The sequence below is a fragment of the Cervus elaphus genome, chromosome 11 (assembly GCF_910594005.1).
Source record: "Cervus elaphus chromosome 11, mCerEla1.1, whole genome shotgun sequence".
Taxonomy (NCBI): Eukaryota; Metazoa; Chordata; class Mammalia; order Artiodactyla; family Cervidae; genus Cervus; species Cervus elaphus.
In genome coordinates this window covers 85434536-85460519 of record NC_057825.1, presented here as the reverse complement: position 1 = coordinate 85460519, position 25984 = coordinate 85434536, and positions in this window count along the sequence as shown.

Here is a 25984-nt window from a genome sequence, read left to right as displayed (position 1 = left end):
TGTATAACAAATAGCTTTGGGAGGTATTATATCTGCTCCACAGCCAGGAAAATTTTGTTTACTGTTCAGTATAATAAAAAAATGTTTCCTTCTGGGGCAAAGGGCAAGTTTGTTTACTGTCTATTACAAACTTGGTTTCGGTCCCAAAATGCAACCCATTTTTTATGCAGATGTCACCTACCTACCTTTACCTCACACTGTGGGAACTGGACCCTAAGGAACTTGCAAAAAATGATGCTCCTTTCATGGTTTCTTAATGAGTAACAAACTCTCCTTTGTCTCTGACCCAGGAATCTCTTGTCTTCTGTCAGGGTTCATGAAGCTATGGGTTCATGAATGGCAAGTTAACTTGTTGCTTGCAAATAGTATATAATATTAGAAAGTTCTTTTGGTATAATTTTTGACACTCTGTTAACTCTACATAGTCCTATTCTATGTTTTTTAGTTATTTTTGGTGAAGGACTATCTGTTGAAGTGTCTTTCCCTCTTACGTGTTGCTCACTGATTATTTTAATACCTGTTAACCTGCTTCTATAGAATCTCATCCTGCTTTCTTCTGTGGTTTCATTCTACACATTCAAAAAGGTTTTTTTTGTTTGTTTGTTTGTTTTTCATTTATGTATATTGGATTGACCAGAAAGTTCACTTGGGTTTTTCCATAATATCTCATGGAAAAAAATATGAACAAATATTTTGACCAAACTAATACTTATTACCATTCAAATTTCTGGCTGACAACTATGAAATCTATATTTATATCATTGCCTAAAAAGATTGAGATATGACTTGGGAGAAGTTGCTCTAAGTCATGTTAATCAAGAGCTTTCTCAGGGATAACAAATAAATAAATTGAAAATCTTCAGATGTGGCTGTGAAAACAACAACAAATCACTCACACAGTATCACCATTAACTTTTTGTCATCTTTTCTGTAAATATGTCATGTAAAACATTTTTCCTTGAAGTTTATGCATATCTAAACTAAAGATATAATATTTCTAACTTATTCCCTTCACTTAAAAATTCAATAATCCTATTTTTAAAGAAAAATGAGGTTACTTTGAAATAGTCTGTCCTTACTGAACTCTTTTTGGCCTCAGTGTTTACATTATTTAATGATAAATGAAAACAAAATATTTATTAGTACACTTTTGTACAATTTTTAGAAACTATGATTTTCTCTTTTAGGAAAAGAAAATAAGTATACATGTATATTATTCTGGTTTCTTTCTTTTTCTCTATAGTTTCACAGATAGAAAAATGATAATTTTCTCTAGAAACATTGTGTGACAATCATTGGTCCTACTGAGATTAAAAGTTCCTAAATTAAATATTTGCCTCTGTCACTAGATACTCCATATTTGGGTCTATAATTTCTTCTTTTTTTTTTCTTCAGCTTTATTGAGATAAAATTGATATGACATGGGTAAATTTAAGATGTACAAGGTGGTAATTTGATACATATATATATATATATATATATTATGAAATGACTACCACAGTAGGGTTAGTTAACACATCTATAATCTCTCAAAATTGCCATTTTGTCCTGATTTTTTTTTAAGAAACCCCACACTGTTTTCTACAGTGACTGAACAAATTTACATTCCTGCCAACAGACACAAGGGTTTACTCTTCTCCACATTTGCCAACACTTATTTGTTTGATAAAAGCCACTCTAATAGAGATAAGATGATATCTCTTTGTAGCTTTGATTTGAATTTCCTTGATGATTCATGATGTCGAGATCTTTTCATATATCTGTCAGCCATTTGTGTGTCTCCTTTGGAAAAATGTCTATTTAAATTCTCTACCCATTTATAATTTAGATTTTTTTTTTTTGCATTTAGATTTATGAGTTCAATATATATATTTAGGTATTAACCCATTATCAGATATCTGGGTTGCAAATATATTTTCCCATTCTGTTTGTAGCCTTTCCATTTTTAAAAAAAATTTTAGATAGTATTTTATTTTATTTTATTTTCCATTTATTTTTATTAGTTGGAGGCTGATTACTTTACAATATTGTAGTGGTTTTTGCCATGCATTGACATAAATCAGCCATGGATTTACATGTGTTCCCCATCTTTAACCCCCCTCCCACCTCCCTCTCCATCTCATCCTTCTGAGACATCCCACTGCACCAGCCCCAAGCACTTGTCTCATGCATCCAACCTGGACTGGCGATCTGTTTCACACTTGATAATATACATGTTCCAATGCTGTTCTCTCAGATCATCCCACCCTCGCCTTCTCCCATAGAGTCCAAAAGTCTGTTCTGTACATCTGTGTCTCTTTTTCTGTCTTGCATATAGGGTTACCATTACCATCTTTCTAAATTCCATATATATGCATTAGTATACTGTATTGGTGTTTTTCTTTCTGGCTTACTTCACTCTGTATAATGGGCTCCAGTTTTATCCATCTCATTAGAACTGATTCAAATGTATTCTTTTTAATGGCTGAGTAATATTCCATTGTGTACATGTACCATAGCTTCCTTATCCATTTGTCTGCTGATGGGCATCTAGGTTGCTTCCATGTCCTGGCTATTATAAACATTGTTGCAACATGCACAGTGCCCCAGTGTGCATTGGGGTGCATGTGTCTCTTTCAGATCTGGTTTCCTTGGTGTGTATGCCCAGGAGTGGGATTGCTGGGTCATATGGCAGTTCTATTTCCAGTTTTTTAAGGAATCTCCACACTGTTCTCCATAGCAGCTGTACTACTTTGCACTCCCACCAACAGTGTAAGAGGGTTCACTTTTCTCCACACCCTCTCCAGCATTTATTGCTTGTAGACTTTGGATAGCAGCCATCCTGACTGGCATGTAATGGTACCTCATTGAGGTTTTGATGCGCATTTCTCTGATACTGAGTGATGTTGAGCATCTTTTCATGTGTTTGTTAGCCATCTGTATGTCTTCTTTGGAGAAATGTCTGTTTAATTCTTTGGCCCATGTTTTGATTGGGTCATTTATTTTTCTGGAATTGAGCTGCAGGAGTTGCTTGTACATTTTTGAGATTAATCCTTTGTCTGTTTCTTCATTTGCTATTATTTTCTCCCAGTCTGAGGGCTGTCTTTTCACCTTGCTTATAGTTTCCTTTGTTGTGCAAAAGTTTTTAAGTTTCATTAGGTCCCATTTGTTTATTTTTGCTTTTACTTCCAATATTCTGGGAGGTGGGTCATACAGGATCCTGCTGTGATTTATGTTGGAGAGTGTTTTGCCTATGTTCTCCTCTAGGAATTTTATAGTTTCTGGTCTTACATTTAGATCTTTAATCCATTTTCAGTTTATTTTTGTGCGTGGTGTTAGAGAGTGTTCTAGTTTCATTCTTTTACAAGTGGTTGACCAGTTTTCCCAGCACCAATTGTTAAAGAGGTTGTCTCTTTTCCATTGTATAGTCTTGCCTCCTTTGTCAAAGATAAGGTATCCATAGGTATGTGAACTTATCTCTGGGCTTTCTATTTTGTTCCATTGATTTATATTTCTGTCTTTGTGCCAGTACCATACTGTCTTGATGACTGTGGCTTTGTAGTAGAGTCTGAAGTCAGGCAGGTTGATTCCTCCAGTTCCATTCTTCTTTCTCAAGATTGCTTTGGCTATTTAAGGTTTTTTATATTTCCATACAAATTGTGAAATTATTTGTTCTAGTTCTGTGAAGAATACCGTTGGTAGCTTGATAGGGATTGCATTGAATCTATAGATTGCTTTCAGTTTATACTCATTTTCACAATATTGATTCTTCCAATCCATGAACACGGTATATTTCTCCATCTATTTGTACCCTTTTTTATTTCTTTCATCAGTGAGGAGAACCAAATCAACAAAATTAGAAATGAAAATGGAGAGATCACAACAGACAACACTGAAATACAAAGGATCATAAGAGACTACTACCAGCAGCTCTATGCCAATAAAATGGACAACTTGGAAGAAATGGACAAATTCCTAGAAAAGTATAACTTTCCAAAACTGAACCAGGAAGAAATAGAAGATCTTAACAGACCCATCTCAAGCACAGAAATCGAAACTGTAATCAGAAATCTTCCAGCAAACAAAAGCCCAGGACCAGATGGCTTCAGAGCTGAATTCTACCAAAAATTTAGAGAAGAGCTAACACCTATCTTACTCAAACTCTTCCAGAAAATTGCAGAAGAAGGTAAACTTCCAAACTCATTCTATGAGGCCACCATCACCCTAATTCCAAAACCAGACAAAGATGCCACAAAAAAAGGAAACTACAGGCCAATATCACTGATGAACATAGATGCAAAAATCCCTAACAAAATTCTAGCAAACAGAATCCAACAACATATTAAAAAGATCATACATCATGACCAAGTGGGCTTTATCCCAGGAATGCAAGGATTCTTTAATATCCACAAATCGATCAATGTAATACACCACATTAACAAATTGAAAGATAAAAACCATATGATTATCTCAATAGATGCAGAAAAAGCCTTTGACAAAATTCAACATCCATTTATGATTAAAACTCTCCAGAAAGCAGGAATAGAAGGAGCATACCTCAACATAATAAAAGCTATATATGACAAACCCACAGCAAACATTATCCATTTTGTTGATATTCTTTTGTTGTACAGAAGCTATCCAGTTTGATGTAGTCTGCTAATTTATTTTTGCTTCTATTGCTTATGTTTTTGATGAAAGTCATTCCCAAAACCAATTTCAAGGAACTTTGACTCTGTTTTCTTCCTGTTTCACATTTTATGTTTATGTCTTTACTTCATTTTGAGTTATTTTTTGTGAGTGATATGAGATAGGGGTCTAATTTTGTTCCTTTGCATGTGTATATTCAAATCTCATGGGGCTTCTCCGGTGGCTCTGCAGTAAAGAATTCACCTGCAGTGCTGGAGACACAGGAGACACAGGTTTGATCCCTGGATTGGAAACATCCTATGGAGGAGGGCATGGAAACCCACTCCAATATTCTTGCCTGAAAAATCTCATGGCCAGAGGAGCCTGGAAGGCTACAGTCCATGGGGTCACAAAGAGTCGGACATGACTGAGCTATTGGGAGTACATCCAGGTATCTCAGCACACCTCAGAATTCCTTTTTAATCATCTGATCTTGGATATATTTTGCTCCAGTGCTGAGCTGGAATTTCTCTGCTGCACTCTTTGACTTTCACAAAGATGCTCTTGTCTACATCAGTGTTCTTTGAAGAGAAGACAGAAAATACTTATTTTAATATGTTGATGATGATGTTCTGCAAATCCTCCTTTAAATTATTTTTATCTTTAAAAATCTGAAGATCATTCTTATTGAAGTAAATGAAAGCCAAGTAGGATTTGGTACCTTTTGGCATACATTAAAAATATGCCATCCTTTCTTGGTAATGAGGTTTTTTGCTTTCTTTTTACTTTGGATATAAGTTTAAAATACTGAATGCAAATTGTTTTACAATCTACATTTTATTATTTTCTTTACCCTTATTAATATCTCTTATACATCTTTGTGATTGTCAAAAATATTCCAATCTTTAAATCATTTGCACTCTTGTTTGAAAGTTGACTGTTCTTTGAGTTCTTTGAAAATCCATTCTGTTTTCATCATATACATACTTATTTTTCCTACTCTTTAGCTTTATTTATAATTACATTCTAAATAATTATTGAGTCCCCCATATTATTGAATTACAGTTTATTGTAGTGTTCATTTTCATGACAAGATATCTAATTTTTTACAAACTGTTGTCATTGCATAATTGAAAACTTTTATATATAATGAAAATGCCACATTTCCTTTTCTTCACTTTTTGAACATATGGTGATGTGCTATTTATAACTAAGTGAACATGTTTACTGGTCAGAATGACAGATAGTGTTATTGAGAGAGACTAGACTTAGATTCCAGAAATTCTGTTAAAAATCACTGGGTAGCAAGTAAATATAAGGCCCCAGTTCCTTTTCCAATACATAGTAAATGCCCAACATATATTTATTTTCTAAATTTCATAGCCTTAGTTTCCTTATTTATAAAATAATGATGGTCTTATGTATTTTTATAAAATAATAATGTATCTGAAAAACTAAAAACTGAAAAGAACAGTAAAATATGTTAGATTAAGAGTTTTTCAGATCATGGAGGAAGAAACTGTACATGACTGAAGTAACAATTTGTCAAATATATTGATTTTTACAGACCAAGACTTCTAGAAATGAACTGCAGAATTCAAGCCTCCTATCAGTAACAGTGATGGCAATGATGATTAATCTAATGATAACAGCTCTCACTTATTAATCATCATGTGCCAGATATTTTGCCTAACGATTGGATAGTAGTGACACATTAAAATCTCAAAACAACTCAGTGAAACAAGTACAGTTAATATTTTTTATTTTTCAAACTATGTTATGGTCTTCCCAGGCAGTACAGTGGTAAAGAATCTGCCTGCCAATGCAAGAGATGCAAGAGTCGTGAATTCAGTCTCTGGGTTGGGAAGATCCCCTGGAGAAGGAAATGACAATCCACTCCAGGACTCTTCCCTGGAAAATTTCATGGACAGAGGATCCTGGTGGGCTACAGTCCATGGGATCACAAAGAGTCAGACGCGACTGAGCAACTGAGCATGCACAGTGTTTTAGGATAGTGGAACACATCTGTCCTGGTCATACAACTAGCAAGTGGTTAATCTGGATTTTGAAGCAAAGTCTGACACCAGAACCCATGCTCTGAAGCACGTTATTGTTACCATTGTGTTTTGTCTCTTAGTCAGTTCTAGGAATCATAAAGTCTGCTCCTTCTGGACTACAGTAATATTTTTTTTCCTGTCCTCTCTGTTTTCATCCTAACCAACTTTCTAGTAAAACTGGATTCAAAGATTTCTTCTCAGGCAAATTATCTCTTCTCATATGCTAGGTTCTATTTCACATAATAAAACATAGAATTTAATGTATAATATACCAATGTTGTTTAATCTATAGGTCGTGTCTGGCTCTTTTGTGACCCCAGGGACTATAGCGCACCAGGATCCTCTGTCCATGGGATTTTCCAGGCAAGAATACTGGAGTGGGTTGATAGTCCCTTCTTCAGGGGATCTTCCCCACACAGAAATCTAACCCAGGTCTCCTGCATTGCAGGGTGATTCTTTACTGTCTGAGCCACCAAGGAAGCCCTAATAATATACCATATAATATAGTAAAATGAAATGTAACTATGTTTTAGTAATCTCTTGCAGTAACAAATTACCCCAACATTCAGTATCTTCAAACCACAAATATTCACTATCTCATAGTTTTTGGGTCTCATGAATCAGAGCATGGCTTAGCTAGATACTTCCAGCTCAGAGTTTCCCACAAGGCTTCAAAGTCTCATCTGGGCTGCAGTCTTCTCAAGCTGGCTGGGAGAGAATTGACTCCCAAGCCCATTCTTCTGGAAGATTTCAGGTCCTTGATAAATTTTATATGAAATTTACTACAAAAAATTTACTATAATGCCTTTTTGATTAGTCTAATAGCCTTTGATAAACCCCATTAAGTGGACTTAATGGAACAACTACTTATTGGAATATGCCATGTATTAAAAAATGTACTTAATGATGCAAAAACAAGTCTGGCATCAAAGTATGTACAGTCAAAAAGAATAAATAAAACAGGTGCACAGATAATTATAATATGAAGCTGAATTTTAAAAATATCATAAAGTATGTAATCTGAAATAAAACAGAAATTCAAAGGGATTATTTGACTTTTGAGGGAAATGAGAAAATGTACATGGATGGTCTATAATAGATAAATATCGGTCAGGATGTTATATTTGGAAGAAATATTTGTCAGGATGAAATATTTTGAAGAAAATTGGATGTATCTGCCAAAACATTATCCATTTTTCTTCTGTTCCTCTATTACTTCATCCCCCCCCCCATTCTTCTTTAGATTTCAACATCCAATATGCAGTATTAGTGGTACAATGTTTCTAATAGTAAATCAATGACTTTTCTGGATTAGAATGTTTAGTGAAGCAGCCGACTGACTTAATTCAACTCTAATATACTCTGATTACCAATGTAAAACTATACTTTCATTTTTAAAAAGCATTCCCATAGTCACTTAAAATTTGCACTTTAATAAGTGGGTTTTTTGCCATTGCTAATAAATTGAAAATTTTAAATCTCTATGTCCACTTAGAGAATTACAAATTCTTTTTTTATTATATAGCTTTAATTTCACTGTATGGTATTATAATTTATGTGACTAGAAAAATTAAAATCCATGTATATTTATTTTGAATTTTTAGCATCCATACTGTGACTAAATCAAGCAGATGCTTTAAAATACTTAAAGAATGAAAAATAATAAAATTATTAGCATACATTTTGGCACATACTTCAGTAGGAAGCTCTCTCATTTAAGAATAAAAAACATTTTGGAAATTATTTTGACAAAAATAAAAACAAACATTTGAAGTTCTGATGGGAAATAGAAAGTTCCAGCTGAAATTTTCAGTTCATCATCCAGCTGACTTTTGTAGGTCCTTAGCACCCACCTGGTAACATACAAAGAACGAGAGACTACTTGGGTTCCAGGGTCATGGTCTTTACTCCACCACAATGAAGAAGCATTACATACATTGGTCCACAACAGAGCCATGCAGTCTGCAGCATCAATCTCAGTCCCAGTGACTTTTAGTATTGTGACCTTTGCCAAGTCATATTATTCATCTCACCTATAATAAGAACTTACTGATAATGCAATATGAGATAATACTGCAAAGTTTTTCACAAAACATCTAGGAATAAAATGCTTAGCATATATTAGCTTCTATAATTAGCCATTAACAAGGTTTTCTTGTCTATCTGCTAAACACATGGCCTTTCTCATCACAGGTTCTTGTTTATTTCCAAAAAGAATAACTCAACTTGAAGAGAATAAAAGGTATAGGTGTAATGCTAACCATTGCCTTATAAATATTATATTATTGCTGGAAACAGTATGTTCAGTTTAGCTACTGCTATATGAGCTATAATTCTTACATTTCCAATCTTTTATGGATATAAATCCATGTGATATCATGTGTGTGATAACACTTTCCATGATATAAAGATATTCATGCAGTGTGCCTGCAAGTATAGAATCATTCAGTAGTATTTAATTTATGGAGAACTCAATTCACAATTTCTTTTACAACTTTGATTTCATTCTTCAGGTGGTCGGACTTATGGATAATATACACTAGTCTTCCCTACAACTGCTGAATGGTTTGGGTTAGGGATTCCCAGGTGGCTCAGTAGTAAAGAATCCACCTGCCAATACAGGAGACATCGGAGACCTAGTTTCGATCCCTGGGTCTGGAAGATTGCCAGCAGGATGAAATGGCAACCCACTCCAGTGTTCTTGCCTAGAAATCCCCATGGGCAGAGGAGCCTGGTGGGCTACAGTCCATGGGTTTGCAAAGAGTTGGACACAACTGAGCAACTGATCGCACACACACAGTGGTTCACCAACAATTCAAATTAAGATCATGCAGTCTAAGAGTTAAGAAAATGAATTAATTTGATATTACACTCTATTATATGAATTTGGGGTACCATAAAAGCATTTGTAAAAATATTTTCAGTAATTTATGGTTGGTAGAATTCTGTAACCAGTATCTCTTGAGAAAACTGGAGTTTCTTCTTGATCAATACAAAGATCTGTGTGGTATTCCACATTCCGTTTCTTCCACTCTCAACTAAGAGTCTATAGGCTTTCCTTCAGCAAAAATCCAATATAATAGAATGCCTTCCCTATTCAGGTTTCTGAAGGAATGCACCCTCTGGAGAACTGAGACATTTTGTTCAATTTATTTTGTTTTCACAGGTGTTCGATAAAACTTCTCTGTATTATTCTATTTACATTCCTATTCACAAATGACTGTATTAAACTATAGATTTAGCTGAGATTATAGATCTCATTAATGTAGCCTGCAAATTCAAATGCTAGGTCCAAGCAGGTAATATCCATGATGAAACTGCTCTCTCTTTGTAATCTAGATGATTTGGGGAATTTTTATTTTTGCCTCATTTAAATGGTGATAAGTGAAAGTGAAGCCATTCAGTCCTGTCCGACTCTCTGTGATCGCATGGACTGTAGCCTGCCAGGCTCCTCCATTCTTGGGATTTTCCAGGCAAGAATACTGGAGTGGGTTGCCATTTCCTTCTCCAGGAGATCTTCCCAATCTAGGAATCAAACCCAGGTATCACGCACTGCAGGCAGACTCTTTACCATCTTATCCACCTGGGAATCCCTAAAATTGTGACAATTGTTCTTCAATTTATTTCAAGTGTTATGTCAGAAATATGAGTCATTTTTTTTAGATATGACATCTTAAGATATGCTATATGTCCACATTTTTATGAAAAATATCTTATATGTTTCTAACTGTAATAAAAAGTTATGACAAACCTAGACAGCATATTGAAAAGCAGAGACATCACTTTGCTGGCCAAGGTCCCTAGAGTCAAAGCTATGGTTTTTCCAATAGTCATGTATGCATGTGAGATTTGGACCATAAAGAAGGCTGAGCACTGAAGAATTGATGCTTTCGAATTGTGATGCTGGTGAAAACTCTTGAGAGTCCCTTGGACTGCAAGGAGATCAAACCAGTCAATCCTAAGGAAAATCAACCCTGAATATTCACTGGAAGGATTAATGCTGAAGCTGAAGCTCCAATAATTTGGCCACCTGATGTGAAGTGCCCACTCATTGGAAAAGTCCCTGATGCTGGGAAAGATTGAGGCAAAGGAAAGAGGCAGCAGAAGATGAGATGGTTGGATAGCATCACCAGGACAATAGACATGAACTTGAGCAGACTCTGGGAGAGAGAGGAGGACAAGGAGCTTGGTGTGCTGCAGTCCATGGGTTTGCAGAGTCAGACAAGACAGTGACTGAACAACGAAAAATTGCAACAAAACAGAAGGATCCAGTTGGTCAGTGTCCCCTCCCCGTAGAGGTGGCAGATTGCTAAAGCCAATCAGCCCCCAGACTTGGATTACAAAACTTCACCTCAGTGAACTGATGTTCTTCTGAGTTTCATGACTGATATGCTAGATACTGAGTTCCCTGAATCTCCCACACCTTTATCCCCTTGCTTGATATCTTGTACAACACAACCAGCAAAACTCAATATCAAGGTATGATTGTGTAGTCATTATATATTGAAGATACATTAATAACCTTATGCAAATAGATCATATAATGTCACAAATGGAAGGAAAAAATAGTTTACAAATAAATGATTTTCAAGGACCATCTGAATTTCAAAATCTTACTGGAAGACAAATATGGCAATAAAGAATGCCAGAGTGTGAACATGACAAGCAATGTCATAGCCTTCAAAAGTCAATTCTAGCTCAGGATGGAGGTTAATCCATATATGGGGATAACTATAAAATATAGCAAGGAAACCAAAGGAAGGTTTTCAGCATTGCATATAAGAAACATGGGGATTCAGTTCCTTGTCAGTATCTAATTAGGAAAGCAACTTGCCTCTCAGCTCTTCCTTGAATGTGTTCTGATGATAAACCATCAGAGTAAACAAGCAGATGGGTCTCATTCACTCATTAATAAACATATATTTCTGGGCCAAACATTAGAGTTGGTGCTGAAAATGTATCAGCAAATCCTCCCCCCAGCCCCAGAAAGCTTCTCTATTCTTGAAACAACAGATTCTGACAAAAATATATGTGTAGGTGATATGAAGGCTTGTCTTTATGTCTTCTTTCTGAGGGCTCAGTTGGGAAACAACACAATTTTTTTTTAGTATCAGAATAATTTTACCTGAGAGATGGTTCACCATTACACATGCCTATAACCAAACAGAACATTGTATTTCTTCTAAAGTTACACGGGAAGTTGGTTAAATTTAGAAATTTGTTAGTAACTTTGACAAGACATTTTGTTTTTGGAAAGTACCCACCAAGATTAAGAGTAGATATGAGAGAGATTAGAAATGAGTCTAATGACTGACAGGCTGCTTCCAGAACCAGAGCTCCTCTAGAGGTCTCGAAATTCAAGAAATGCAAATGGCTAGATGGGTTCATTCTATGCCTAATAAACTTCCTAATTTAAATTTAACTTCCTAGGATAAATACATAATAATATAAAAAGCAACATAAATATGTGACCAAAAAACTAGATATATCACAAGATATATCACACTAATTCATATAATCAGTTAAAATTTAAAGCTAAGTTCCATTCTTTACAGGCAGGTTAGTGGAAAAGGAACTCAGTCACTATTTCTTCCATCAAGACCCCTTGGGGAAGCAAAGGCATTTTTAAGTCTTGGACAGATAATAATGTTCCAGGTTTTTGAACCAATTAGGCTACCAGACTCCAGGTGATGCTTTCCTTGTCAAAGTCTGTTTCATTCCTTTGAGGCCAAAGGCTATCATACTTCCATATCAAGTGTGGACAAGGAAACCTGTATTTGGTTGGCCAAAAAGTTCATTCAGATAGGTTCGTAATGGAAATATCCAGGTGAACTTTTTGGCCAACTCAATATTAAAATATTTTTTAAAATATTTCTTTAGATTTTTTCAGTGTTTTCCTCCTGAATTAACAGATTATTTTTAGTAGGATATGATGCTTTTGAGTTGTGGTGTTGTAGAAGACTCTTGAGAGTCCCTTGGACTGCAAGGAGATCAAACCAGTCACTCCTAAAGGGAAATCAGTCCTGAATATTCATTGGAAGGACTGATGCTGAAGCTGAAGCTCCAATACTTTGGCCACCTGATGCAAAGAGCCAATTCATTAGAAAAGACCCTGATGCTGGAAAATTCGAAGGCAGGAGGAGAAGGGGATGACAGAGGACAAGATGGCTGGATGGCATCACAGATTCAATGGACATGAGTTCTATCTAGCAAGCTCTGGGAAATGGTGAAGGCCATGGAAGCCTGGCCTCCCATAGTCCATGTGATTGCAAAGAGTCAGACATGATTAAAAAACAACAATGATGCCTTAAAATATAAAAATAGATGCTGTAATTAAGCCACTATTTTACTTGGTACGTGGCACATTTATTCACTAGCCAACAATCACACAACTTCCCAGGTGGCGCAGTGGTAAAGAATCTGACTGCCAAGCAGAAAACACAGGAGACAGAAGACACAGGTTCAATTGTGGGTCAGGAAAGTCACTGGAAGAAGGGAATGGCAACACCAGTATTCTTGTCTGGAAAATGCCATGGACAGAGGAGTCTGGAGGGCTACAGTCCATGGGGTCACAAAGAGTCGAACACAACTGAGCACCTATGTCAATAATCGCACACTTGTTTTGTCTCAGGCAGAAAAAAAATATCCTTGCACAACTGGATTTCTCTGTTTAGAAGCAAAAAAAAAAAAAAACTAATTATTACACAATTACATAAGATAATATACAGATATGAAAAGGTATATAAATTAAGAAAAAAATAAAGAACAGTAAGGAGAGCTGGAAGTGTGTGCAATTATATATAGGGTAAAAAAGAAAGATCTTAAAGAAAAGATGGTATTTTAGCAGATAGTTAAAGTTGTGAAGGAACAAGTCTTGTGGGTGTCATGAAGAGAATCCTGGATAGAAGGAAAGTGAGAATAAAAGGCCCTAAGGCAGGTCTGTGATATAGTCAAAGAATGTCAAAGAAGCAAGTGTAGCTTTGACCATAATAAACACAGGGGAGCATTTTGGGAGAAAGGGCAGAACTGGTGTTGAGCCAGTCACATGAGACTCATATACCTCTGAAAGCAGAGTGATTTGTATGCTGAGGAGGCTGGGGAGCTATTTGAAGGGTTTTGAAAGAAGAAGCAACCTCTCCTGATTTGTTTTACAACTATCACTCTGAGGACTAAGCTGAAAATAAAATACAGGTGTCAAACATGCATAAAGAAGTTCAGTTGAGCTTTTGCACTAATCCAGGTAAGATACACTGGGAGCTTCAAAACGTCTGGTAGCAGCAAAGGTGGTTAAAAAGTGAGGGTGGAGCTGACAGCACTTGCCAATGTATTGAATGTCAAGTGTGACACAATGATGGGGGTGAAGGATGATCCAACCTTTTAACCTGAGCAACTCGAAGAAGTTGTGGGAAGAGACGGGATCAGTTCAGGGCATATTAAGTTGAGACGCTTATTAGACTTTCAAGTTGAAATATCTAATAGGCCAAAGTTACACAAGCCTAGATTTGAGGGAAGTGGTCTAGACTGGAGCTATAAATTTGCCACTCAGTCAGATTTTTCACATAAGTTTAATGAATCAGTGAGTGACTATCCATATAGAGATGTTGACTCTGTAGTAACTTATCCAATATCGGATAGTAAATAATAACAGCTATGTGCCAAGCTACTGCTGTTTGGTGCTGCTGATTTTATGTTTTTAGATGCTGGCCAAGAGTTTGTTTTAACAACATGTAGGGGAAGCTCTCTGGATCATAAGCAGAAAGTGAATCATCTACAACTCTGACTCTAGCCTTAGGATACATTCTGAGAGATGGGATGAGCAAGTGAAATTGTTTTGAGCACACTACCAATATGACTTTCACAGAAGAAATTTCAATTTATAATTTTACTAGGAGAGCATTTAAATTCTTTCTGTACCTTGGCCAGGACTCAGTTTTATTGTTCTTGTTTTTGCTCATTTATGGCTAAATTGATATGGAAAAGTTATTCATTAAGGCAATATGTGATGAGGACACTTCCTTTACTATAAACCATCATCAAATGTGTGAGCAAGAGAAAACCAAAGAGATGTTTAATAGTGTGTGTGCTATGTGTGTACTTGATAGCTTAGCCATGCCCAGCTTTCTGCGACCCCATGGACTGTAGCCCATCAGGCTCCTCTGTCCATGGAATTTTCCAAGCAAGAATAGTGGAGTGGGTTGCCATTTCCTACTTCAGGAGATCTTCGCGAACTAGGAATTGAGCACACATCTTTGTGTCTCCTGCACTGGCAGGCAGATTCTTTACCACTAGAGCCCCCTGGGAAGCCCTTAATTAGTAAGTAATTCCCTGAAATAGCCCAGGCCATCACCTTAAATACCATCTTCAGCTAAAGACAAAAGAAGACTTGGAGGTAAGGAAATAGATAGATTAAATGTATGGTGGACCTGCCTCCAGATTCGTGGTCCCTGAAGGAGAGGATTTAACTCTGGGACCCGAGACAGTCTGTCACTCAAAGCTTTATGTAGATTTTTATTTAAAGTGAAAGTAACAAAAAGCTTCTGAGAAAAACATCAGAAGCGGGTAGGAGAGTACCCCGCCTTGCTAGTTTGGATAGGGCATTATATACTCTTCTGCTAGCTGCTGAAAATAGATAAAAATAATACCTCAAGGTTTGTAAAAGTTCCACCAGACCTTTTCCCAAGGCATACATCCTGAGATAACTTTGGGACAAGATCAGCCAGGGAGAACAGGTTCCTGGCAATGTCTCTGGGCTAGATATACTCTCGCTGTGTCATCAGAGATACAAGTCTTGAGAAACAGGTTCCAGGCAAGATTTGTTACAATTATAAACATTAACATAGAGTCTAAGAAAGTATTTCTACAAGTAAGGTATTGTGCTGTGTAGTCACTAGCTCTGGACCTGAAGAAAGGCGGGTTCCGGGTAAGATACACTGTTGCACAAGGCTTAAGGAAAGCATGGGGGAGAATGTTCACCTCCTTCTCAAAGGGCCCTAAGCTTTAACTTTCTCAGAACCAGTTATGAGAATTGTCAGGCAAAGTCCAGTAAACAAAGGAAGGTGTGGTTGTTAGCATATTTAAGTCAGTGCTGTCTCCATCAGTAATGACCAAAGTTTTATATGAAAGTTGTTAGAAGAATAAATTCTGAGTCTTTCTTGCAAGGAAACTTTTTTTTTGTTTGGTTATTTAATTGTCTTCCTTTTTTAGATGATGGATGTTTAATAAACTGATAACGATAATCACTTCATACTGTATGTAAATCAATTCATTATGTATAGCGTAAACTTATACAGTTCTCTTTGTCAATTACATATCAATAAACTGGACAAAAAAATAAAATAAATTTTAGGGATCTTAAAAAAGAGGAACTTCTCCTTGGTTTTCAGAGTTTCTGTGTCTGTTGTTTCTTAAAAATAATCAGCTTAAAATAATCCTTATACCAGAAAGGTATATTTGGGGGTGAGAAATTCTGTTCCCCTTCACTATCTATTCTAACGTAGTGGCATTAATAGCTAAGGTATTGAGTGACTTCTATGCTTCAGACTCTGTTCTAAGTGCTTGATATAGAATACATTATGAATCCCCCAAAAATAAATAAATAAAACAGGAGCTGTCATTCTTTTATAAGGATATACAAGCAAACAAATAGATTAAGTGATATGCCCGAGATAAAAATTTAGTGTGATTAAAGCTAGGATTTAAACTTAGGCAGTCTGATTCCAGATCCAATGGTTTTAGTCATTTTAATATATAATCTCGTATATTGTCTAATCAAACATAATTCACTTGCTTCATTGCTGCTGCCCTAACCCACCCCACAGTTATCTCTCACTTGGATTGTTACAGTTACCCACAGGGAGCCCTCTGATCTCACTCCTTCACTACTGTGGACTCCACTCCAGCACTGAACAAGAGTATCTGAATATAGATTGTATGGCTTCCCTTTTGAAATCCTTCCATAGCTTCTAATTCTGATTGGAGTAAAGAAGATACTGTCATCTCCCCCAGATCCACCTTCCACACTCGTCTCCTTTTCTCTTTTTGATTAGCACCACAGTTTCTCCATCTTGTATTTGCTTTCTCTCCCTGCAAAACTCTGTCTTAGCTTCTTCATTGCTCTTTGAGCTTCCTGGATGGCTCAGATGGTAAAGCGTCTGCCCGCAATGAGGGAAACCCGGGTTCGATCTCCGGGTCGGGAAGATCCTCTGGAGAAGGAAATGGCAACCCACTCCGGTACTCTTGCCTGGAAAATCCCATGGACAGAGACCATGTTTCATTTTCAGGTAAAGCACTATTTCCTCAGAAAACTTTCTCTGCCTGATTTATTGAAAGGAAACCTATCCCAAACACACAGTACTTGTTATTACATGTTATTTGTTAATTTTTTTTCTCCAGTACTTAAAATTATTGAAATGCTTTTGTTAATGAAGTTATGGGTCCTGAAACTCCAATGTAAGCTTTTAGAGGATAAGAATATATCAGTCTTGTTCTTAATTGTGTTCCTATTGTCTAGCATGTTATCTAATCATGAAATATGAGGTTCAATATTGAATTGTTGGTCAATTAAAATAGAAAATTGAAGACATGTTTTATTTGTTTGGTTTTATCCAAATCTATAGGTAAATGGGAAAAGGAAGGAAGGAAGGAGAACTTTGTTACAAAGTGTTCTTTTTTCTTTGACTTTTCCAGGAGAGTACAAAAGTATCTCTAAATATATACCCATCCCTAATTCAGGAGATTAGACTACTAAAGTAAAATTGGAAGATAAAGAAGTAAAATTGTTCTCTACACTTTCAAGAATAAACAAAGAATTGATGAAGTGATTTTAAAAAATACTTGAGACAGTCAAGATTAAACATAAAGTCTAGTGAGAAACAGGCCAGTTTGACCTTGGAATATGCAAGGGAGCAGGGCAAAAGGCTGACAGAGTTATGTAAAGAGACCACACTGACCATAGCCAACACCTTTTTCCAACAACACAAGAGATGACTCTACACATGGACATCACCAGATGGTCAACACCGAAATCAGATTGATTATATTCTTTGCAGCCAAAGATGGAGAAGTTCTATACAGTCAGCAAAACAAGAGCAAGAGCTGACTGTGGCTCAGATCATGAACTCCTTATTGCAAAATTCAGACCTAAATTGAAGTAGGGAAAACCACTAGGCCACTCAGGTATGACTTAAATCTAATCCCTTATGATTATACAGGGGAGGTGATGAATAGATTGAAGAGATTAGATCTGGTAGAGAGAGTGCCTGAAGAACTATGGCAGAGGTCTGTAACATTGTACAGGAGGCAATGACCAAAACCATCCCAAAGAAAAAGAACTGCAAGAAGGCAAAGGGGTTGAGGCCTTACAAATATCTGAAGAAAGAAGAGAAGTGAAAAGCAAGGGAGAAAGGGAAAAATAAACCCAATCGAATGAAGACTTCATGAGAATAGAAAAGAGAGAGAAGGCCTTCTTCAATGAACAGTGCAAAGAAATAACAGAAAACAATAGAATGAGAAAGACTAAAGATCTCTTCAAGAAGAGTGGAGATATGAAGGGAGCATTTCAAGCAAGGATGGGTACAACAAAGGACAGAAATGATAATGACCTAACAGAAGCAGAAGAGATTAGGAAGAGATAGCAAGAATACACAGAACTATACAGAAAAGATCTTAATGACCAGGATAGCTGTGATGGTGTGATCACTCACCTAGAGCCATACGTCCTAGAGTGTAAAGTCAAGTGGGCCTTAGGAAGCATTGTTATGAACAAAGCTAGTGGAGGTGATGGAATTCCAGCTGAGCTATTTCATATCCTAAATGCTGTGAAAGTGCTGCACTTAATATGCCAGCAAATTTGGACAACTCAGCAGTAGCCACAGGACTGGAAAAGATCAGTTTTCATTCCAATCTCAAAGAAGGACAATGCCAAGAATGTTCAAAATATCAGACAATTGCACTCATTTTACACTATAGTAAGGTTATGCTCAAAATCCTTCAAGCTAGGCTTCAGCTGTACATAAACCAAGAACTTCCAGATGTTCAAGATGGGTTTAGAAAAGGCAGAGGAACCAGAAACCAAATTGCAGACATTTGTTGGATCATAGAGAAAGCAAGAGAATTTCAGAAAAATGTCTACTTCTGCTTCATTCACTACATGAAAGCCTTTGACTGTGTGGGTCACAACAAACTGTGGAAAATTCTTAAGGAGATAGGAATACCAGACCACCTTACCTGTCTCCACAGAAACCTGTATGTGGGTCAAGAGGAATGGTTAGAACCAGACACCACACAACTGATTGGCTTAAAACTGGGAAAAGAGTAAGATAAGGCTGCATATTGTCACCCTGTTTATGTAACTTCTATGCAGAGTACATCATGCAAAATGAGGGGCTGGATGAATCACAAGCTGGAATCCAGATAGCTGGGAGAAATATCAACAACTTCAGATATGCAGATAATACCACTCTAATGGCAGAAAGTGAAAAGGAACTAAAGAGCCTCTTGATGAGGGTGAAAGAGGAGAGTAAAAAAAATCTGGCTTAAAACTCAACATCCAAAAATCAAGATCATGGCACCTAGTCCCATCACTTCATGGCAAACAGAAGGGGAAAAAGTGGAAGTAGTAACAGATTTGATTTTCTTGGTCTCCAAAATCACTTCGGACAGTGACTGCAGCCATGAAATTAAAAGATGCTTGCTCCTTGGAAGGAAAACTATGACAAACCTAGACAACGTATTAAAAAGCAAAGACATCAGTTTGCCAATAAAGGTGCGTATAGTCAAAGCTATGGCTTTCCCAGTAGTCATGTATGGATATGAGGGTTGGACTGACTGTAAAGCAGGCTGTGTCAAAGAGTTGATGGCATCAAATTGTGGTGCTGGAGAATACTTTTGAGAGTCTCTTGGACTGCAAGGAGATCCAACTAGTCCATCCTAAAGGAAATTGACCCTGAATATTCATTGGAAGGAATGATGCTGTAGCTGAAGCTCTAATACTTTGGCCACCTGATGCAAAGAACTGACTCATTGGAAAAGACCTTGATTCTTGGAAAGATTGAAGGCAAAAGGAGAAGAGAGAGGCAGAGGATGAGATGGTTGGATGGCATCACTGACTTAAAGGACGGGGGTCACAAAGAGTCGACATGAGCTAGGGACTGAACAACAAAAACAGCAAACAAGTAATACTAGGAATAGAGACACAGAAGCAGAGAACAGACAAGTAGACATGGGACAGGAGAGAGGGAAGATGGAAAGATTTGGGAGATTGGGACTGACATATACCCGCTCCCACATGTAAAATAGCTATTGCGAATCTGCAGGGAGCTCAGCTCTGTGCCCTGTGGTAACTTAGATGGGTGGAATAGAGCGTGGTGGGAGGAAGATCCTAGAGGGAGGGGATATATGAAATATATATAAGTGATTGACGTCGTTAGACAGCAGAAACCAACACAATATCTTAAAACACTATTCACCAATTTAAACAAAAAGTCAAGAAAGTAATAAAGCCACTTTTTCCTTTTATGGATAAGAAAAAATTCTCAAGCTATTACTTGGGTTTCAAAGACAAGTAAACTCTTATTTTGAAGTATTTGTTATGGGGCTTACTTGCAGGGATCAACCAATAAAATAGTTAAATTTCAGTAATATGATTTTCATTTATTTAAAACCTCATTAGGTAAAATTGTGTCATTGAACAACTTTTCCCATTGTCCAGTCATGAAATACTATACCATATTTCTGTACCCTCTCTCCTGTGCTGCTAGAATTTGTGCCATAATGCTGAGAGGTCTTAATATTCTTCCATTCTTATCCAAGACTCTTTATGATACTCCAATAGCTTTTCTGTATCTTTTGTAATCGCATTACATAGATGTTTTTTATTTCCTCCTTTCTTCCACTCCACAAACATCCAAAAAAACAAAACTGCCTTTTGCTACCCCTTATTCCATGCTCAAAGAACCACAAGTATTGCTTAAGTCAAGAAAAGAGGTTATTGAAATGCAAAACTGCTTGTTCAGGGTGAGAATTGAACTGGAGAGAATGAGTCCAATGAGCAAATCCTTCTTCTGAATTATGTTCTCAAAGGAAGGTGCCAAATAAAATAATACAACGTTTACCTCTCCACACCCTCTTTGAAAAGAAGAACAATCAGGCTGTTCTCCATTTTCCAAACATCATCTCCCATTGACAGGAAAACTTGAAACACACAGCGGGCATTTCTAAATGCACTCCTACCTGGTGACCTACCCTCCTGATCCTCACACACAATGTAATTCAGGGAAAAACATGAAATGGACTTTAGAGTTATAGAGAGTATTTAATACATTCAAGCTTCTGGGGTCACAGCTAAACCCTCCACCTGGGAGGCACAATAAAGAGGAAATGAATCAACACTCACTGGAAAAGATGAAGGTGTCTGTGTCACAAGAGTAAGATTCATCTTTTTCATGAGTGCTTTATAAGTTGACTTATGACTTATGTACTCATTCAAGTATTAAAATCTATTTTTTACAATGATTGCTTCACAATACTTATCGTTTTGATGTTGGGGAAGAGGATGTATCATCGAGACAAAAATGAGGTGGCAACTTATTTTTCAATTTTTTATTCTGCTCCATCTCTGTTCTTGGACTCAAGATAATCATGTCATGATAAAATTCCATTTATCTCCTTTTGTTTTCATTTAATTGGATAACATTTCCAGGGGAGGAATTCTCAGTTTCAATAAATTAGGAACTGCTTAGAAAATCTCACCTAGAATGAATCAGTTCTCTTTTTTTGATGGATAACATTGTCCTTGCCAATAATCTTAAAGTATTGCCAAAACAGAAAAATAAATGTGCTTCAACAACAGCTAATATTTCCAGAGGGGATTTTCCCTGAAAACTGCTCTTGTCTGCATCCTACCTAACGTGAAAAAGGGAGAATAAACCCTACCACATTCTTAAGGGAAAAGAAAAAAGAAAAAAACAATTTTCAGAAAGTGCAGAAAAATAAAAGAAAAAGGTCAGTTACTTGAGGATAGCTACTTTTAAAAAGTGGGTAATATTATTTTATTAAGTACAGCATTCTGGCTTCAATTCTTCATTTTATGAGCTGGGTAAAATCACAAGGGAGCTTTAGAAAATATCTGTCACTTACTACTTTTTCAGTCAGTGCTTTCCTTGGTACAAAGTGTAATCTTTGGCAAGGGAAAGGAAATAGAAAATGCTAAGATCTGGGTTCTTAAGAACACATGCACAAGGTTTCTTAATAGTTAATTTTCCTTTCCATTATTGTTGGTTTTCTTCCAAAGGGCACAGCAAGATTCTGCAGAATATTGTTCAGTTCAGCATTAACAGAGCACCTGCTGACAACTCTAAAACATTAAATCTTATACTTTGAGGTAATACAAGTAATTATCAGCAATATTAAGTTTTCTTTCATTTTTAATACAGCACAGAAGCAAGTATAATGTGCGTGCATGTACATATATGTATTTGTGCAGGTATAATTTATCATAAGAACACTGGGTAGTCTCCTGTGCTTTTGATATTATGGGTTTAACAATAATTTATAAGCAATTGAAGCTGTAGCGATTTCTGGACAGTGTATTATTTAATTCCATGCTAACATAAGCTGAAGAGTGTTGGTACCCTCTCTAGATAGTTCATAAATCAGCTAGCACAGATGGGCACCTTATGGAGGAGAGCATCCTGTGAACTTTTAACTCTGCTCTGTTTCAGAAAAAAGTTCATTCACCAAGCTAGTTTTTTGTTTGTTTTTCTTTCCTCTGAGATAGTACATGTCAGTACTCGGCCGAATCACAAAGCAGAGTACACAGTATAATGGAGATAAAAAAGAAAAAGGAAGAGAGAGAGAGAAAGGCAGGAAGAGAGGGAGAGAAGGAGACAGGGAGGGAGAAAAGAAGGAAGGGAAGACGGGAGGAAATCACTAGAGAATCAGATGTCTCCATCTATATACCATTACTATGGGCATATGATGTGTTACCAGCCAATCTCTGCATTTGGGGCTTCCCTGGTGGCTTGGATGGTAAAGAACCTATTGCTGCAATGCAGAAGATCTGGGTTTGATCCCTGAGTTAGGAAGATGCCTGGGAGAAAGGAATGGCACCCCATTCCAGTATTCTTCCCTGGAGAACTCTAGAGACAAAGGAGCCTGGCAGGCTACACTAGTCAAGCTCTACATTTATGCCTTTATAATTCTGCCTCATTTTATTTATGGCTTACTTTATTTTATGCTCATGAAACAGGAATTATCAATATTGTTGAATACTAATTTTGTGTCTTTTAGGAGTACTTAAAGATTTTCCTTGTGGGGATTTGTATATTTCTTTAAAATGTGTTCCTAATACCTTAATAAAGCTATAAAAAGCAACATTTATTGTTTTACTTTTTTTTCCATTTTTTTCTTTTATTGTGGTAAAATATACATAATGTAAAACTTACTACTTAAAGCCACTTTTCAATTTACAATTCAGTTACACTAAGTACATTTGCAATGTGCAACCAACACTCCTATCCATTTCTGTTCTTTTTTATTTTTATTTGTTTATTTTTTAAATTTATTTATTTTAATTGGAGGCTAATTACTTTACAATATTGTAGTATTTTTGCCATACTTTGGCATGAATCAGCCATGGGTGTATAGGTGTTCCCCATTCCGACCCTCAGTGTCATCCCAGTGCACTGGCCCTGAGTGCCCTGTCTCATGCATCGAACCTGGACTGGCGATTTGTTTCACACATGATAATACACTGTTCCAATGCTATTGTCTCAGATCATCCCACCCTCGCCTTCTCCCACAGAGTCCAAAAGACTGCTCTATACATCTGTGTCTCTTTTGCTGTCTTGCATATAGGGTTATCATTACCATTGCTCTAAATTCCATATATATGTGTTAGTATACTGTATTGGTGTTTTTCTTTCTGGCTTACTTCACTCTGTATAATAGGCTCCAGTTTCATCCACCTCATTAGAACTGATTCAAATGTATTATTTTTAATGGCTGAGTAATATTCCATTGCGTATGTGTACCATAGCTTCCTTATCCATTCGTCTGCTGATGGGCATCTAGGTTGCTTCCATGTCCTGGCTATTATAAACAGTGCTGCGATGAACATTGGGGTGCACGTGTCTCTTTCAGTTCTGGTTTCCTCGGTGTGTATGCCCAGGAGTGATTGCTGGGTCATATGGCAGTTCTATTTCCAGTTTTTTAAGGAATCTTCACACTGTTCTCCATAGTGGCTGTACTAGTTTGCATTCCCACCAACAGTGTAAGAGGGGTCCCTTTTCTCCACACCCTCTCCTGCATTTATTGCTTGTAGACTTTTGGATAGCAGCCATCCTGACTGGTGTGAAATGGTACCTCATTGTGGTTTTGATTTGCTTTTCTCTGATAATGAGTGATGTTGAGCATCTTTTCATGTGTTTGTTAGCCATCTGTATGTCTTCTTTAGAGAAATGTCTGTTTAGTTCTTTGGCCCATTTTTTGACTGGGTCATTTATTTTTCTGGAATTGAACTGCTTTACAATTAAATATTTTTGTTGCTATTATAGTATGTCTTCTCATTCATCACATGCTCAGTCATGTCCAACTCTTTGCCACCCAATGGAATGTAGCCTGCCAGGCATTTTGCCTGGGATTTAATGCTGGAGTGGGTTGCCATTTCCTCCTCCAGGGGATCTTCCTGACCCTGCAATTGAACCTGCATCTCCTGCACTGCAGGCAGATCCTTTATTGCTTGGGCCATCAGGGAAGCCCATTATATCCTCTATTTGTTTACTATTGGGGTAAATGAAAGTTGTAGATTTTGTATATTATTTTATTTTCTGTTTGTTCACTAAATTCATTTTTTTGAATGTGTTTTATGAGTATTTATTAGGTATTTTCTGAATATACTATCATATGATTTTTGAAATCATCCTTCTATGTTTTACTTCTTACCTAATTGAGTTGACTAAAATCTCCTGTACAATGATGATGATTGTAATATCATCAATATAATAATCATCAATATATAATATCAATATCATAATGTAATAGTAGAGGTAACAAGCATCCTTGGACATTCCTTGGCTTCCTGGAAATGACTCTTTATTAAATAAGATACTGACTTTAGGATTAAGTATCAATATATTTAAGAAAGCACCCACCCAAAATCACGAACTTATTTTTCCACCTTAAACTTGGGCAATAAAAGTAATGGTCCACAGGAAACAAGGACCAGGAGGATTCTTCCCAGAGGACAGAACTGTGTGTGAAGAGTGAGGAAGTCTTTACACAAGCAGCCTAGCAAGATTTCAGACTTACTACAGACAAAATTGCTGTGGCTAGGATTTTCTCTGTTACTGAGAGCTACTGTTATGTGCTTTAGATGCATTCTCCCACTTGGTGAATCGGCTGTATTTTGGAGAGTCATTAGATCACTGGGAGCTGCATCAGAATCTTGTGGGGAAAAGAGGCTTCTTACCTGGAGATCCTGCACTTTGAGATGAGGTTTTGACTTCCAGAGAGACTGGGAGGGAGTTGAGCATGTGTGTTTTCTATCTGGATGCACAGCTACACTACATTTCCATTTCCTTTGCAGTCACTGATTTGGCCAATGAATTATACATGAAAATGATATATGGCATTTTCAGACCTGCCCTTCCACCTCCCCTCTTAAAAAACAAACAAATACAAGTTTGTTGTCAGGTTCTTTTTATCAAGTGGATTTTATAGAATATCCTGAAATTCAGAGAAATGAACAACTTGTCTAAGGTCTTTTCATACGGTTTTCATACTAGCATCATTTCATACTTTTCATACTTGCATCACCAACTCAATGGATATGAGTTTGAGCAAGCTCCAGGAGTTGGTGATGGACAGGGAAACCTGGTACACTACAGTCCATGGGGACACAAAGAGTCAGACATGACTCAGCAACTGAACTGAACTGGACTATATGAGGTCACTCAGATGGTAAGTAACAGAATATAGATTCAATTTGGGTCTTTTGGACCAACTCTATTCTTTCCAACACATTAACTGATTATCCTAAGTTTGTGTTCAGAGAACTAATATCTGTCTCAGGTTTCTGAGCTTAAAATATAAACAGATATATTAAGTAGTTCACAAGGATTTTTTTTTTTTTTCATTCTGAATCAATTTAGCTGTAGAATCTTTGTTGTCCAGTCTCTAAATCATGTCTGACTCTTCATGACTCCATGGACTGCAGCATGCCAGGCTTCCCTGTCTTTCACTATCTCCTGGAGTTTGCTTAAATTCATGTCCTTTGTGTCAATGATGCTATCCTACTATCTCTTCCTTTGTTGTCCTCTTCT